The 18,961-nt window shown below is 34.3% G+C and overlaps 1 protein-coding gene and 1 pseudogene across 1 annotated transcript in view; one reads left to right on the forward strand and one right to left on the reverse strand.

The window, feature by feature from the left end:
* Nucleotides 1-18,961, reverse strand: part of GALNTL6 (polypeptide N-acetylgalactosaminyltransferase like 6) — a 959,075-nt gene that overhangs the window by 870,712 nt on the left and 69,402 nt on the right. The gene's annotated exons all lie outside the window — the stretch shown is intronic.
* On the forward strand, nt 13,768-14,379 carry LOC114024366 (annotated as a pseudogene).

The raw sequence follows: 18,961 nt of genomic DNA on the forward strand, positions 1-18,961 counted from the left end.
ACACACACACACACACACACACACACACACACACACAGAGGAAGGCAGCCAGAGAGTGAGAGAGAAACAGTGAGAGAGAGAAACAGAGTTAGAGAAACAGAGAATGAGAGAGACAGAGTGATAGTGAGAGAGAGAAAGACAGAGTGAGAGACAGAGAGAAAGTGAGAAATAAAGAAGGCTCTTGTAGAGGCAGAAATGGGAAGATAGATCAAGGAATTAAACATGCAAATTAAAAAAAAACTAAAAATGAAAAATTCAAAACACCTAATTAAACATCAAAATAGAAATCCTGAAAAATCAAAGCAGAGACTAAGAAAATTGAAAAATGAAAAAAATCGAATTATTGATGAAATTAGAATCTGTTTTTAATCAATAGATATACAATTGCCTAATTTGATTAAAATGGAAAGCCAAATCACCAGCACCAAAAATTTAAAAGGAGCATTCACAACAAAAAATAATTACATTGTTTTAGTCAATTATTTTCCAATAAAATAAATAACTTAAATGAAATGAATGTTTACAAACATATAAAATATTCAGAGTAACAGAAGAGAAGATTTATATGACACAGTCAAGAAAAAGGAACCAAACTTGGTATAAATCAGTTGAAAAAGAAAACACTGAGCCCAAATGGATTTACAAGGCAATTCTGCCACATATTCAAAGAACTCTGAGCCTAGACAAACTATTTGAAAAATAAAGTGGGAAAATTAGGTTTTATATAATTCCCCTATTCTACAAATATGACATAAATGAAAATCAGAACAAAGAAAGAAAAGTAAGATAAATATCTCTTACTAATGTAAAATTTAAAAACAAAATATTAGCAAAGAGGCTGTTTCACAAAGATGAGGCACTCCAACCAGACTGCATCTATACCAGGAAGACAGGGTTGGTTCAATATTAGGAAAACAAAATAACAGATCATATAATGAAAATCAACTGATGAAATCAAAACAGATGAAAAAAAAGCTTGACCATATAAAACCATTTTCTATTTAAAAAAACATACACACACAAAGAGAAAAAAATAAACTCTCTTACCTTTTTAAATGTATAGGACTATGTGGAGATAGGAGTTGGCATATATGACATTATGATACTCCTTTTAATCTGAGGCTTTTCAGATTCAAGAATTCTAAGGAGTGAATTATTTTACCAATGTTTTTTCCAATTCCCTTAAATTCAATATGAGTTGAGAAGAAAGTATGAAAGAAAATAATCAGAAAAATACCAGCTTCACAATGAAATTTGAATTATATTAATTTATCCATTCAATACAACCTTTGTTCAAAGACCATAATACAAAGATGAATGACTTAAATTTAAAAAAAAGCAATAAAACTTAGGAATAAAGGGACTTTTTCTATAAGATAGTAAGTAGTATCTGTCTAGAAGTCTTTCCAATAAGACTACAGGTAAAACATAGATATCCACTGCCACAACTACTATTTCACAATTATAGAAAATTTTGTTCATAGCAGTTAAACTAAGAACAAGAAATTCAGTGAATATGCATAGGCAAAAAGGAAACCATTATTGCTCTTTTATTTTCAAAGTTGATATAATCATGTATTTAAAGAGAAACCTAAAGATTCAACTAATTTTTTTTCTTGAAACAATAACTTCAGCCAAAATGCAAACTACAAAATACATCCTCATAAATCACATTCACATAAATGTTTATATATTGCCAAGAAAGCAATTGGATTCCACCTTTCAAGACACACACAGGAACTTTGTGAATAGAATTACAAACCAACCTTTTTCATAATAAAAACAGACCTAAGTAATAAAAGCATTTGTTGAGTCAATATAATAAAAATGCAATACTACTTAAAATTATTTAATGTTCAATGACATCACAAACTACCAAAGGATTACTTTATAGAGCCAAAAAAAAATTAAATTCATCTGGAAGAACAAAAGGAAAAAAATACTAAGGGAAAAAAATGAATGAAAAACAATTGTAAAGGCAAAAAGCATGACAGTACTATCATAAACTACAAAGTATATCACAAACTACAAAGTAGTCATAATCAAAATAACATAGTGGTAGTAAAAAAATATAGATGATCAGAGTGGCAGAATAGGTATATAACATTATATGTATTAGATAATACTAAAGACCCTAGCTGCTGGGGTAAGAAGTCACTCTTTTATATTCTGCACTCCAACACACCCAAGAAAAAAGAATCATTGGAAATACTCAATAGCAGTCTGGAATAAATTAGTTTTATAATAATACCTCACATCATATACCAAGATAAACCTCAAATGGATATATAGCTAAGATATAATAATCATAAACACATGATAAAAGCATAACTTTTTGCATCTATGGAAAGGGGAAAAGTCCACTAGCAAACAAAGGCTAGAGGTGATGCCAAAATAAAAAATGGGCAAATGTGAGTACATAAGTAAAAAAAAGATTTTGCACAAATTTGCACAAACTTATGAACTACAGTTCATAAGTATTCAAAGGATAAAAATAGATGTTTTCAAGGCAAGAAATAAAAGCAATCACCAGTCATATGAAAAGTGCTCCAAATCAATAATAATTAGAGAAATGAAATTTAAATCAACTTTGAGTTCTACTTTACATCCAGAATTGGCAAAGTTGCCTGAAAAGGAAAATGAAAAAAATGTTGGAGGAATTTCAGGAAAACAGGAATTTTAATGCACTTTTAGAGGAATTGTGATTTGCCACAGATAATCCGGAAAACAATCGGGAACTGTGCCCAAAAAGTTACTCCTCTCCCTTGCCTCCACCTCAGGTGATTTCCACAAACTAGAGCTACTTGTTACATGGGGCCTTTTCTGATTTCCCATCTCTCCTTGCTAGTGTTCCATAATGATTTACAGTATGCTTGTGTATACATACACATAAACACATGTGTGTTTATATATTTATATGTATATATGTACACACATGTGTAAATATTATATGCAAGAGGTCATAACTCTGTCTATGTTATAGGATCCCTCTGATAGCTCCTTCATTTTAATCTAGTCCTATCCTCCAATCAAATTTGCTTCCAGTATTTGTCTTGCATTAATTTCCCTAAAAACATAACAAGCCTGTGTTTGGTGGACTCAAACTAAACTGAACTTTGCTCTCAAACGTGTCTGATATGGTCTATCAGCTTCTTACTTTTTTTTTTAATCTTGCCCTGTCAAAAATGCCATAAAATGGTAGTTCTTAACCATTCTTATGAAGAAATAGGATAACTTGCCCATGACCACTGTATATCAGTTTGAAGAAACAGAAAAGAAAAGATGATGACTATGAAAGTAAAGTTACACATATAGAAAAAAGTTGGCTGTATCCCCAAAAGAAAGGGATGAATTTAAGTAGAAAATTTAAAATTAAGTAGAAAATAGGGAAAAATTAGAAATGACATATAAATTAAATGGAAGAGGAAAAAAGCTAAAATTATCAAACATAAACAGAAACCAGGACTTTCAGGAAAAAGATGGAAAGCCAAAGACTAATAGAAATGCTTTTAAAATTACGACTCATCTTTCAGTTACTAATTAGAACATCATTAAATGAGTAACTTAAAATGGAACCTAGCAGTTACTTTGAAAAAGTACACATTGTCACTTTAAATAAAAAGAAAAGCTGTTTGGAATGTAACTTTGAACTTGAATCTGGACTTGAATTCTTATAAAATTCTCATAGAATATATTTATTTATTTTCATTAAAATAGTAACAAATTGTGACTGTTTATAGTAAAGATTTTCTTTTTAAGTTTATGCTTCAAGCTTTAATTGAATAGGTAAACTCAATCATATGGACTCTCCTTCCACCAACTCAATAGACAACTTTTTCATGATTTTTCATCTTGCATGATTTTTTTTATGCTTGCATATACATCAATAGAGGATCAAGTCAGAGTTATGGAGAAATCTTTAAAGCTGTGTAACACTTGGATTATTTTTCTTATTCCTTGTTCCTAGTTTATGACCTGTCTACTTCTCTTTCCATTCATTCATGACCTTGATAATGTCTTACCTGCTATTTCTTTTTTTTTTTTTTTGTAAATGTCATCATGGATAATATGCTACATTGTACTCCACAGAATCACAGAGCTACAAAGTTTTAGAGGTGGAAAGAATCTCAGCAGTCATTTAGTCCAACCCAGTTGTGAGAGGTAAAAAAAATCTTCTCTATACCAAGGCTTGTGAGATTCATTAGTTGTTCATAGACCTCAGGTGAGAAGTGAGTGCCACACCAAAGCAACTCATAATTTTTAGATTGATGTAATAATTTAGAAGTTTTTCCTTACATTAAGATTAAATTTGCCTCTTTGTAACTTTTACCTTTTTGTTTCAGGTCTCATCTTCTGTGGCTACCCACAATAATGTTTTCTTCGATATTTGAAGGTAGTGATCATAAAACAACAATAACTAACATTTGTGTAGCACTCATTTTGTGATAGGCACAGTAATACATGCTTTATAATTAGTGTCATTTTATCCTTATAGCAACCCAGAGAGGTGGTACTAGTGTTATTTCAATTTAACAGATGAGGGAACTGAGGCAAACAGAGTCTAAGTGACTTGCCCAGAGTCGTAAAGCTAGTAAGTGTCTGTGGCCCTATTTGAATGCAGTTCTTTCTGACTCTAGGCTGGGCGCTCTATACACTGTGCCATTTAGCTTCCCCACTCTAAAACTATTTTTACCTCAAGGCTAAATATCCTGAATTCCTTCAGCCAATTCTCATATGGCATAGAATTGAGGCTCTACACCCCCTGCATTCCTCATTTCAATCTTCTCCACATTATTTATTTCTTGCCTAACATGTGATGCTCAGAGCTAAACAAAATAGTCTCCATGCAATGTGACCAGGGCAGAGTATAAAAGGAACCATCATTTACTTAATCCTGAAAGGTATGCATCTCAGTGTAGCCCAAGAATACACCTAGATAATTTTTCCTTAGATAAACTGCTCTCTAACTATGACTCTGGCTTATACTTGTCAATTCATTTTTTGAAGCAAATGAATTTACATTTTGCCTTATTAAATTTCATCTTATTCTCCCTACTCAAAACTCAATGGCTCCCTATTAAGTCCAGGATCAAAGATCAACGTCTCTTTGGCATTTCAAGGTTTTCACGACCTGTGTCTGACCTACCTTTCCAACTTCTTGCATGTTGCCCCCATCCACACAGACTGTCATCCAGTCAAATTGGCCATCTTGTTCTTCTCCAGAAATGATTCCCCATCTCCCACCTCTTTGACTTTGCACTAGTTGCCTTTCATGCCTGGAATAGCTTCCCTGACATCTACCTATTGAAATTCAATTCAAATCTAACTTTTTGAAGGCCTTTCCTGATGTCCTAATATGTTAGTGCCTTTCCCTCAGAATCACCTTGTACATATTTTGTATATACTTGTAAATGTACATGAAGTTTTCTCTAGCAAAATTTATATCCATCTTGAGGCTAAATATTTTTTGCCATTTTGTTCCAGTTTCTGGCACATAGCATATCTTTCATAAAAGCCTGTTGATTGATTATTCAATTCAGCCCTGTTCTGAAATGCCAAGATCTTTTAGGATCCTAATTATTTCACTAAGTGTGTTAGCTATATCTCCCTGTTTTATATTATCCTCATATTACATAAATATGCTGCTTTGCCAAATTATTGATTATAAAACTTAATTATTTAATCATAAATTATTTGTATAAATTTATAAATTATAAAATGTAAATCTAATACATATATAAAATTATAAAAATAATTATTTTAAAAAAAGATTAATAATAGAGCTGAGCACAGAGCCCGGGGGCACTCTAATAATGACTTTGTGCTAAGTCAACATTGAGCCATTAATAACTACTTTTAGAATTTAGCCATTTAAACAGTATCAAATTCAATTAACTACTCTGTAATCTAGTCCATATACCTTCATCTTTGGGAGAGAAATTGTAAAATAATTTACTAAATGTTTTATAAAGATCTAGATAGACTATAGCTATAACATTTTGCTAATCTACCATTTAGTAATCCTGCCCTGCCTTGCCAAAAAAAAAAGTATGTAAATTTTGTATGATATGGACTTGATGAACCCATACTAGTTCTTTGTGATTACTCATTCCTTCCTTTGCTAATTGTTTGCTAATCTTTAAATAATGCATTTTAGAATTATAGTGCTAAACTTATTAAACAGTATATAAGGGCCCTTGCAGGATACATGTAGAATTAGTTTTAAAATGTTATATTTTCTGCATTTCATTGAATTTTTATTTATTTTGTTAAATACTTCCCAATTACATTTTAATCTATTTTGGGCCTCACTTGAGTGTTTGCTGCCCACAATAGGCGTGTTTGACAATCTGCTCTATAACTTATTGGAAATTGTAATAAAGCTCACTAACCTATATGTACTGAACAGATTTCCTTCCTTTAAAAGAAAACCCAAAAAGACAACAATAAACTGTAGCACTTCTCTTCACCACAAATTTTAAATATCAGTAGTTGTTATCATTTTTTTCCTGTTCTTTTGCCTGAGCTGTTTATTGAAGTCAGCTAAATCCTCTCTTACTTTCTTCTTATTTGCAGTATCAACTACCTATTAGTCATATTTCTTCTTTTCCTTCTAGGCCTGGAAGTCATTTTTCCAGGCAATTAAAACAGAAACAAGATAATAGAGAGTAGAGTTTCTCATTGGTTTTCATTTATCATCTTATCTAATGCAAGCTGGGATTTTGTGCTTCTTCATAACCCCCTTTTTTATCTCAGAATATTTCAAGTCACCATTTTTGTTGTTCTTAGTTTCCTTCAATGGTCTCTTGAATTTTACTATTCCTGATGCTACTCTTATAGTACCACACTACATATTTGCCCTTGTCTTCCATTTACCTTCCTTTGCTTCTATCTTATGATTTCATTTTAAAAATATAAATTACTTGGAGAATTCCCTGGATGTTTGCACTGAGATCTTCAGATAAATCTCACTTATCTTCTTCAGGGCAATTTAAATCTTCACAATTTTTCTTAAGATTTTCTAATTTCTCAAAGCTGATTTCCCATGTAGAATTTTAGTTCAGACAAACATGTAATGCCATACTCTGAATTCTCTGAAATCTCTCAAAATCCAGGGGGCATGTCAAACTATGCCTAGCTTTCCTTTGTCACATATTCCAGAAGGTGGCTGTAATTCCTCATCCTCCCATGCCCAAGTTTAATGAACACTTTCATCCAAACAAAGAAGTTGTTCATACTTTAGCTTTTGGTAAGGGGAAAATATTCTCCCATGCTAATGGAATAATATTTGTGTAAAAACATAGGTTTTTGGCAACAGGAAGCATTTTAGGACTATTAAAAGTACAATGAAATTTTCATTCTCTTCTTCCTCAATGTGAGACCCAACTCATTATTCTTCACTGTCTGCAAGGAACTAAGATAGCTAGACCAACACCATGGGAAGCCTATTTAACTGCTTGCCATGGTTAGAAAATATGTATTCTTCATCTGATTGCCTTTTTGTGTGATTCATTAATTTGGTAGATGCTTCGTGGAGTCAGGTTTCATTGTAATAAGCACACAGTCATCCACAAACAAAAACATTTAGAGAATATCACCTCATATAAGGATTGTTTGTCTCTTCCTTTATTTTATATTTGATCTATTATTTCTTAGTTTTTGATCTTCTATTATTTCTGTAGTTTTATCTTTCAAGAACCTTGTATAACCTTAAAATATAAATGAAAGAAATCTTGTTAGGAGAACTTTTAAGCCATCATCTTACTCTAATGAGCTAAAATCTTCTTTTGTAATCAGCAAGTAATAAGCACAATGCTATCATATTCTATATAATCCAGTCAATTATTTTGACTGAAAATGTAGTCCATTATATAAAATAATCTCAAGAATCCTATATCATACCTTCTAATGTCTTTGTATTTAATGTCATTCATCTTAGTGTCACTATTTTAGAAATGACATTCACTTGGAAATCTTTGCTCCTTGAAATATTTAGAAAAATAAGTCCCTAGATGGCATTAAGATTGGGAAGCCTTGAACACAAGTTTCTTCTGAAGATACTTGGTCACATATAGCTTTTCTTCCTATTTTTTTTTCCATTTTGAATGTAAATTAAGCTTCCCATTAATATTGAGGAGTGGGTTTTAGATAACAAATATGAGGATTTCACTGTCCTTAAGGATGAAGATATAGTGCTAGTAGGTCTAGTCTATTTTGTCTATTTGTCTTCCTTAATTTATAAATGTTCTTGGAATGATCTGACTGTGCATTTCATTCCAAGCTTTCTTGTCCACTACTTCTCATTGTTTTGTTAGGTGCAAAGTTCTTGATCCACTATATTGTTATATACCTCTGTCAAATTTTGGCCACTGATTTGTATTCCAAAATAATATTAACTTTGGCTGTCCTGTCTCTCTACTTGACAAGAAAAGTAATTATTTGCTGATTGACATGGTTTGGGGGTTCCTTTGAACCTTTGCAGTGGCATCTTTACATCTCATAAACATCTCTAAGAAATGATGACAAGCACATTCCATATATTCATTTTGATTCAGTTTCCACGGCCAGAAGCTTCAATATATCCTGGTAGGGCTTTGGTATTTTTCAATGGTGTCTTCTTCTCACCTTTAACTTATCTTCTGATTTGATAGACATCGTGGCCTCAGTCCTATCCAGACAATGACCTAACTACATAAAGACAGCCAATTTCAAAACAACTCATATGTCAATGATCAGTTCTTTTCTTTCAATTAATATATAGTCAGTTATATTGCAGTAACTTTTATATACCTTTTATTTCATTATTGGTGAGAATAATGATATGGATATCTATTGATAGTCCATCAATTCAAGTAACAGATGTCAAATAAAAGGGAAAAGACATTCATTAAGCACTCACTGTATACCAAATACTATGCTAAGTACTGAGTATAAAAAATACAAACAAATAAGCCAGTTCCTGCCATCTAGAAACTTACATTCTAATGGGGGAAATAATAATTTTAAGGGAGGAGTGGAGCTAATTGGGAGAGAGAAGTCAGAGAAAATAGTGATTAGAATTATTAGGCAAATAAATTAACATATCCTTTCCCAAGATGATAGCATTGATTTGTTGGACAAATTGCACATTGTCGATGCCCAAAGAACAATGTTAGTAGATAATCTAAAAACTGATTCTCATTATTCTTAGTCCCTCTTTCTGCTGTGAAGTCATCATTGTTATGGAAACATAAGAGGACTTAGAACTGAGGGACATTTTGTAGTAGTGTTTGGTTTATGGGTCACCATGGCCCAAAAAAGTCATTGTAGTATTTAATATGTGAAGTTTCTTCTCTTTAGCTTGAAAAGGCTACTTGGTTCATAGAATACAGTTTGGTGTGCACTCTGTACATGCAGGTCTTGATTAGAGCTTTTCCATGGAGCATAATCTATGGAAAAATCTATGATTTAGAAGGCAACCCTAATTGCACAATTCCATACCAGAAAGAGACATTAGATTGGGAATTTGGTGATGTTTCTTTAAGCTATATTATTTTACAATATTAATTATAAATTTTGATATAAGCTTCACCAAGCTATTCTTTTAAATGTATCTAAGACAACACATTTTGATCTTACCAGCTATTATGCAAGCTATGCAAAAGTTGAAACTAATATTCTTGTTGCCTTGGGCTTCAGCATAGCCTATTTAGGGATGCTGTCTTTTCCAATATAGCCTTCAGGCAAATTGGCTAAGTACCAGAACTATAGGTAGCACCAATGTTTAACAGAAAGGACAGTATCATAGAATAGCAAAACTTTGGAGGTGAAAGGTAATTTAAAAGTCCTCTCTTCTCAATCTTTCATTCTGCAGAGTTGAGGTCCAGAGATAATAAGTGACTAGGAAAATGGGATGCTTCAATTTAGTAGCCATGCCATCAACAAAATTCATACCTTTTAAGCTTATTCTAGTGCTTTGCCCATCATACATTAATTACCTTCTTTTATATTTTAATGATTCAAACATAGTTATTTCACAAAAATGTTCCCTATATACCTTCAAAAATTTTGTACTGTACTTCAAGCCCTAATCATTTCTTATTTTGACTATTGTCATGGTCTCCTAATTGTTCTCCCAGAATGCAGTTTCTTTTTTTTCCCCTGTAAATCATCCTCCAAATATATGTCAAATAAATATTCCAAATGCATGGGTTTGGCCATGTTACTCCTGTAAACAACAAATTCCACTTCTTTAAGATAAGATACAAACTCAAATGTTTGACCTTTAAAGTCCTTTGTAATCTGGCTCCAGCCTATCTTTCCAGGCTTATTTTGCATTGATTTCCTTCACACACTGCATTCTAGTCAAACTTAACTACTTGCTTTTTTCACCATATACAATAATCCATCTTCCTTTCTCTCTCTTTTTATACAGACTGTGTCCCATAGATAGAATGCACTCCTTCACATTTAAGTCCCTTCAAGGCTTAAGTCAAGTGCTACCTCTTACATGTTGCTTATCTCAGCTTTAGTGCCACTTGTCATCCCAGGCCCAGAAATTACTCTTTATATGTTTTATATTTACTTATTTGCACATATGTTTTCCCCTCCATACTTCCACATCCTAATAGAAGGGCAAATCATTGCAGAGAAGGATTCTTGTTTTTGTCATTGTATTTCAAGCATATAATGAACACTTTTTATAAAGCAGTAGAATGAATGACTATAGGAAGTATTGGAGTCCAATCCCATTTTGCAGACTAGTAAATTGAGCTAGAGAAGGGTGTAATGACTTATCCAAGACCACTTTAATGAACTGATGACCTACACCTAGCACTTAACACATAAATGTTCATTAAGCAACTAGTTAAAAACAAGCTGGAGAAATCTCATTTAACAATCTTACAGACTATGTAAAAAGTTTGGGAGTCTACTGGCCAATGTACACAGGAATTATAACAATGTAACTATAAATACTCATTACATTAATGAAGACCTAAATAATTGGATAAATATTAATTGTTCATGGGTAGGCTAAGAACGTATAATAAAAAATGGCTAGACTACCTATGTTTATCTATTCAATGACATACCAAATTACTAAAGTCTTCATTTATAGATCTAGAAAAATAATTAAATGTATCTGGAAGAATAAAAGGTCAAGAATTTTAAGAGTTTTAGTGAAAAAACAATAGGAGATAAGGGGGGCTAGCAAGACTAGACCTCAAACTTTAATACAAAGACAATAATTATCAAAATGATTTGGGATTAGCTAAGAAATAGAAGTTAATCAGTAGAATAGTTAAGTATACAATATATGGAAACAAATGAACACAGTAATTTCATGTTTGATAAATCCAAAGACCCCAGTTACTGGGTAAGAATTCTCTGACAAAGCATTCTAGGAAAACTAGAAAGCAGTCTGGTAAAAACTAGGTAGAGAGCAACATCTCATAGTATATAACAAAATAAGCTCTAAATAGATATATAATGTAGAAATAAAAGGTGACACAGACAAATTATAGGAACAAGGAAGACATTACTTTTAATATCTCTGGATAGGAAAAGAGTTCTTGACAAAATATGGGATAGAGAGGATTGCAGTTCATAATATGTATCATTTGGATTACATAAAACCTAATCCCCCTACACACAAACAAAACAAATAAAAATAAAATCATAAGGGAAAAATAACTAGAGGAGAACTTAGCAGAAAGTTTCTCTGATAAAGATCACATTGCCAAGTTATTTATCTAATCAATTCAAATATATGAGCCACATTTCTAACTGATACATTGTCAAAGGATATGAACAGACAGTTTTCTTAGGAAGAAATCCAAGGTATTGATACCATATAAAATCTTCCAAATCATTACATACAAAGAAATAAAAGTAACTCTGAGGTTCCTCCCCAACCCATCTTCACCAGATAGACAAAGTTAACAGAAAATAAAAAGAAAATAAGCTTCACGGGAGTTGTGAGGAAAAAAAGTGTACATTAATGCACTGTTGCTGAAGTTGTGAATTGGTCTGGCCAATCTGCAAAACAATTAAGAACTATTCCCCAAAATGTAACTGAAGCGTTCATACCCTTTGATGAAACAGCACCACTTCTAGATCTAAACAAATAAATTAAAGAAAAAAATAACCAATAGCTACAAAAATATTTATAACAGCTCTTTTTGCAGTAGGAAACACCTGGAAATACAGGAGGTACCTATCAATTGGAGAAAAGGTGAACCAATTTTGGTATATAACTGTAATGGAATTCTATTGGGGTATAAGAAAAGATGAAGGTGATGGCTGAGAGAAATCTGTGTGAATTTAGCAGAACCATGAGAACTATTTATACAACAATAATGTAAAGAAAAACAATTTTGAAATAATTAAGAAGTCTAATTAAAATGATGACTAACCAGGATTCCAGAGGACTCATATTGAAACATTTTTCCTCCTATGTAATCAAGAGGTAATTGATTCAGGGTAAAGATTGAGACATATATTTGTGCATACCCAATATGTTTTGATGGATTATTCATATCTCTAATATAGAAGTGGAAAAGTCATACAAGAAACGAAAGAAGGAAAACATAGCTAGATCAGACCACATCCATACAGATGAAATCTGTGCTGCAGATGCGAAATATTTTAGGATTGATTTTTAAAGTATTCGAAAAAGGGAAGATATCAAACATGGGGGAAAATCTCCAACATCATTAACCACCAAAAAAAGGAGACCAAGACAATGCAAATAACTGCAAAAACATGTCTACTTTCTCATCTCTATCAATTTTTAATGAGATTATTTATATGAATTGAGAATGTTTTTGATAAAAGTTTAAGAAGGGAGCAGGCAAATTTTCATATGTCTTATTTTATACCATGAAGCTATTTGACAATAAAATCATTGATTCACATATATATGACAAGATTTACCTATACTTTTTTTCCTTTAAAAACTACTTGATTGATTCATCAGCGAAAAAATGTCTTGAAGTTCTCATGTATATATCAAAATCTTAGATGATTCTTTAAAAGGTCCATTTACTCTAAACATTTTAGAGTTGAGAAGGACTTTGTTAGCCATCTAATTCAAACTGTATCCTGTCCCCCAAAGATTTCCCACAATAACAGACCCAACAAATGATAGTACAATTTTAGCTTGGAGACTTCAAATGAGAAGAATACAGTACATCTCAAGCCAGCTTCCTTTATTTTTGTATAACTTTAATTGTTATCAAGTTTTCTTTTATTCTTTATAGAAAGCCTAAATTTGCCTCTAAGGAACTTTAACCCTTTTCTCCAGGTTCTGCCAGAAATGGCAAACTACTTCAGCATCTTTGCCAAGAAAACTCTAAATGGATGAAGAGGAATTGGGCACAACTGAACAACAACCTAAAATCAATGTTATCCCATATTAATTTTATGACTGTTTTAGATGATTAAAGCAGCCTCATATGAATGGAATGAGCAAATAGTTTTAAAAACATATTAGGTTCTGTTGTGACTTCTGCTTTGTTAATGTTTTGTTATTGAAATATATTGTTGCTAACGAGGCAGTGGTGTAGTGGATAAATTTTGGGTCTTAAGTCAGGAAGACCTAAATTCAAGTCTAGCCTCAGACACTCGTAATCCTAGGCAAGTCACTTCACTTGTTTGCCTCAGTTTCATCAATAAAATGGGGACAATAATAGCACCCACTCCCTAGGGTTGTTGTGAAAAACAAATGAGAAGGGCTTTTCTTTTCCAGTTGGTGGCAACTGTCAGGCAGGTTAAGCATGAACCAGGATGGGGGCCTACAAATACATCAAGGAGCTATGGAGGAAGAAGCAGTCTGATTTCTTGTGGTCCCTCCCATGTGTGCTCTATTGGCATTGATGCCAGCTGTCTGTCCTATACAGAGCTGCCCAACCCGCCAGACTCAACAAAGCTTGCAGACTGGGGGACAAGACCAAGCAAGGTTATGTCATCTACCATATTTGTGTTCACTATGGTGGGCAAAAGCAACCAGTTAACAAGAGTGCAACCCATAGTAAACCTGTACATCATTGTGTCAATCAGCTGAAGTTTGTCAGGAGCCTTCAGTCTGTAGCAGAAGAGCGTGCTGGCTGCCACTGTGGGACCCTAAGAGTCTTGAATTCCTACTGAGTGGGTGAAGATTCAACCTTCAAATTCTTTAAGGTTATTTTCATTGACTCTTTCCATAAAACCAGATCAAATCCCAACACTCAATGGATCACCAAGCCAGTTCACAAACCCATAGGGATGTGCCGGCTAACCTCAGCTGACCAGAAGAGCCCAGGTCTTGGAAAAGGTCACAAATTCCACCATACCATTGAAGGATCTCATGGTGCTGCTTAGAGAAAACACAATATTCTCCAACTACATCAATATTGCTAATTGGTACACATTAATTTGTAAATTTACATATTTAATAAACAAAATTTAGGATGAAAAAAGGGGAAAAAAAGAAAAACAAATGAGAAAACATTTGTAAAGCACTTAGCACAGTGCCTGGTATGTATACTGTATAAATGCTTGTGATTATTATTGATGGGGTATCATTCAGTTTCAGAAGCTAAGACCTTTGCCCCTTTTCACCAAAAGGAATTTGGCTCCCATTTGTTTACAGACCCTGGAAGACCCTTAAACTATTAGATTCCTTATAGACTCCCCTTATCTCCCTTTGAAAGCCTTAGTCCTACCTTTTGATCTTATTCAGATGCACCTTCCCCCTTGCCCTAAAAAGAATCTGGCTCCCATTTGTCTACAGGCCCCAGAAAACCTTTAATCTTTTTACTCTGGTCTCTGGTTCCTTATGGACTTCCCTTATCTCCCTTTGAAAGCCCTAGCCCCACCTTCTGATCCTTTCAAATTTCTACCTTCCAGTTCCCTTCATTATCTATTCCCATTGTCTGTTCAATCTGTCAGACCTTCCAATCGGAATTCTCATTTTCCCAGCCCCCTCCTCTGGTCACCCAAAGTTACTTTAGTGTATATAAGATCCACCCTGACCCCATTCAAAGGCTGAGAATCTCTTGTGCTTAGAGGCTGAGATTTTCTCATGCCCAAAAGGATGAGACTTTCATACCCACTTGTCCCTACTGCATTACTAATCTTCAGGTTGCTTAAGAGTCTGGCCTATATGTTTTTGTTTTTGTTTTTATTTTTGTTTGTTTTCAACATTTACTTCCACAAGATTTTGAGTTCAAAATTTTCACCCCATCATGCCCCTCCCACCACCCCAAGATGGCATGAATTCTTAATACCCCTTCCCCTAGTCTGCCTTCCCTTCTATCTCTCCCTCCCCCTTCTCTTATCCCCTTCCCCTTCAATTTTCCTGTAGGGCAGGATGGATTTCTGTACCCCATTTCCTGTATTTCTTATTTCCCAGTTGCATTTTTAAACGTGTGTTTTTAAAACTTTGGGTTCCAAATTTTCTCCCTTCCTCCCTCCCCACCCACCTTTACTGATAATGCAAGCAACTAAATATAGGTTATATATGTGCAGTTATGCAAAACACTTCCATAGTAGACATACTGTGAAAAACTAACTCTATTTCCCTTAATCCTATCCTGCCCACCCGTTTATTTCGTTCTTTCTTTTGACCCTGTACCTCCTCAGAAGTATTTGCTTCTGATTACTCCCTTTCCCAATCTGCCCTCTTCTCTATCATTCCCCTACTCTCTTGTCCCCTTACCCCCCTATTTTCCTGTAGGGTAAGACAGATTTCCACACCCAATTGAGTGTGTATGTTATTCCCTCCTTAAGTCAAATCCTATGAGAATAAGATTCACTCATTGCCTCTCACCTTCCCCCGTTTCCCCTCCAGTGTAAGAGCCTTTTCTTTTCTGTTTTTTTTTTGTAGGATAATTCACCCCATTCTACCTCTCCCTTTCTCCTTCTCCTAGTATAATCCTCTCTCACTCTTTAATTTTATTCTCCAGATATGACCCTTTCATTTTAAACTCACCCTGTGCCCTCTATCTATCTATATCTATATATACATACATATAATTTTTTCCCCTCCAACTACCCTAATACTGACAAAGGTCTCATGAGTTACAAACATCATCTTTCCATGCAAGAATGTAAACAGTTCAACCTTAATAAGTCTCTTATGATTTTCTCTTTCCTGTTTACCACTTCATGTTCCACTCCAGTCTTGTATTTGAAAATCAAATTTTCTATTCAACTCTGGTCTTTTCATCAAGAATGCTTGAAAGTCCTCTATTTCACTGAATGACCATTTTTTCACCTGCAGGATTATACTCAGTTTTGCTGGGTAGGAGTTTCTTGGTTGTAATCCTATCTCCTTTGCTCTCCGGAATATTATATTCCATGCCCTGTGGTCCTTTAATGTAGAAGCAGCTAAATCTTGTGTTATCCTGATTGTGTTTCCACAATACTTGAATTGCTTCTTTCTGGCTGCTTGTAATATTTTCTCCTTGACGTGGCAACTCTGGAATTGGGCTACAATATTCCTAGGAGTTTTCCTTTGGCGATCTCTTTCAGGAGGAGATCGGTGGATTCTTTCAATTTCTACTTTGCCTTCTGGTTCTAAAATATCAGGGCAGTTTTCCTTGATCATTTCTTGAAAGATGATGTCTAGGCTCTTTTTTTGATCATAGCTTTCAGATAGTCCAATAATTTTAAAATTCTCTCTCCTGGATCTATTTTCCAGGTCAGTTGTTTTTCCAATGAGATATTCCACATTGTTTTCTAATTTTTCATTCTTTTGGATTTGTTTTACACTGTCTTGATTTCTCATAAAGTCACTAGCTTCCAATTGCTCTATTCTAATTTTTAAGGAAGTATTTTCTTCAGTAATCTTTTGGACTTCCTTTTCCATTTGGCCAGTTTTATTTTTTAGGGCATCCTTCTCCTCATTGGCTTTTCGGACCTCTTTTGCCTTTTGGGTTAGGCTTTTTTTTAAGGTGTTATTTTCTTCAGTATTTTTTTGGGTCTCCTTTAGCAAGCTGTTGACTTGTTTTTCATGATTTTATTGCATCACTCTCATTTCTCTTCCCAGTTTTTCCTCTACTTCTCTTACTTGCTTTTCAAAATCCCTTTTGAGCTCTTCCAAGGCCTGGGACTGATTCATATTTTTCTTGGAGGCTTTGGATGGATCTTTGGCTTTGCTGTCTTCTTCTGGTTGTATTTTTGATCTTCTTTGTCACCAAAGTAAGATAATATAGTCTGACTCTTTTTGCACTGCTTACTCATGATCCTGGCCAATTACTTGAGTTTTAAACTCTTTATTAAGGTAAAAGTCTGCTTCCAGTGTGAAGAGTATACTGTCCCAAGCTTTGCGGGTTTGTACAGCATTTTCCAGAGCTACTTCTAGGGACCTATAAATTTTCAGTTCTTCCAAGGTGGTATAAGGTAAGGGACAAGGTGTTTTCTCTCCTCCGCCACAAGAAGCTCCACCACACCAGTGCTCCTCCTTGCCGCAGGACTGCCCCTCAGAACTGCGATCCAGATCCAACCATGGGCAAAGAAGAGATTCCTGCCTCAGCATTGGCAAAGAAATCCCTGCAATCCCCCTCTGATCAGCCACTTGATTCCCCCTCAGTCTGCGGACCAGAAGCTCAGGAAAAAGCCGGGGCCCTAGGCTGCTCTCAAGACTTGTGGTTGAGACCTAGCTCCTTCTCTCACCACAGTCAGACTTTTCCCACTGACCTTCTAAGTTGTCTTTGGTTTTCAGGGGTTGAGAAGTCTGGAAACCACTACAGCTACCCATGATTCAGTCCTCTGAGGCCTGTTCCAGGGTCACTGCAGCCTCCACGCCCACTGTGAACTGCACTCCTCTCCCTGCCCGGCGAGATATACCTTTCCAATCAACCATCCAGGTTGTCTTTGGCTGGAAATTTGTTTCACTCTGTCTTTTTGTGGGTTCTGCTGCTTTAGAATTTGTTTAGAGCCATTTATTTAGGTATTTGGAGGGCTTTGGGAGAGAGCTCAAGACAGTCACTGCTTTCCCTCCACCATCTTGGCTCCACCCTCCCCCCCCATATTTCTCTTAATTAAGCCTAATACCACCTTAGGTGCATGATTACCTAGGGGAAAATGGGGCAAAAAGGTAAAAAAAATAAATCCCTGCAGGAAAGAATTAGAGAGAAAATAGTTGAAAAAATAAAGTGTCATATATAATTCAAGTAACAGACTGTCTGAGAACCATAATGGACCAAACAAATCACTAACTTAATGAGAGAGCAAGTAATATTAGAGTAAAATCAAAATATTAGGGGAAAAGAAGAGAGATTAGAATGCTGGTTGAAAAAAAATACTGACCTGGAAATCTTGTTAAGGAGAGCTAACTTAAATATCATTGGGCTCCTCAAAAACCATGATTTTAAAAAAGTTTATATGCTGTATTCAATAAACTGTAAATGAAATGTACCCCAAACTAATAGGATCAGTGGGCAAAATGAAGATAAAACAAATACTCAGTTTTGCCTTCTGGTTCTAAAATATCAGGGCAGTTTTCCTTGATCATTTCTTGAAAGATGATGTCTAGGCTCTTTTTTTGATCATGGCTTTCAGATAGTCCAATAATTTTAAAATTCTCTCTCCTGGATCTATTTTCCAGGTCAGTTGTTTTTCCAATGAGATATTTCACATTGTTTTCTAATTTTTCATTCTTTTGGATTTGTCAGGGTGGCAAGACTAAAAAGTCTTGAGGAAGGAATAGTCAGAAGTAAAATAAACTCACTAATCCTGAAGATAGAATTAAAAGGAAAAAAAAAGACAAAAACAAAATTAACTAAGAATCTAAGAGTGTAGCCATAAACTAGGAAATGACTGAAAAAAAAGGTGGTGCATAAACATAATGGAATATTGTACCATAAGAAATAACAAAAGAGACAATTTCAGATAAACCTGCACAGTATGAACTGATAGAGAGTGAATTAAACAGAACCAGGAGAGCAATTACACACACACACACACACACACACACACACACACACACACACACACA

Source organism: Vombatus ursinus, unplaced genomic scaffold, assembly GCF_900497805.2.
Source record: "Vombatus ursinus unplaced genomic scaffold, bare-nosed wombat genome assembly UNPS02014821.1, whole genome shotgun sequence".
Classification (NCBI taxonomy): Eukaryota; Metazoa; Chordata; class Mammalia; order Diprotodontia; family Vombatidae; genus Vombatus; species Vombatus ursinus.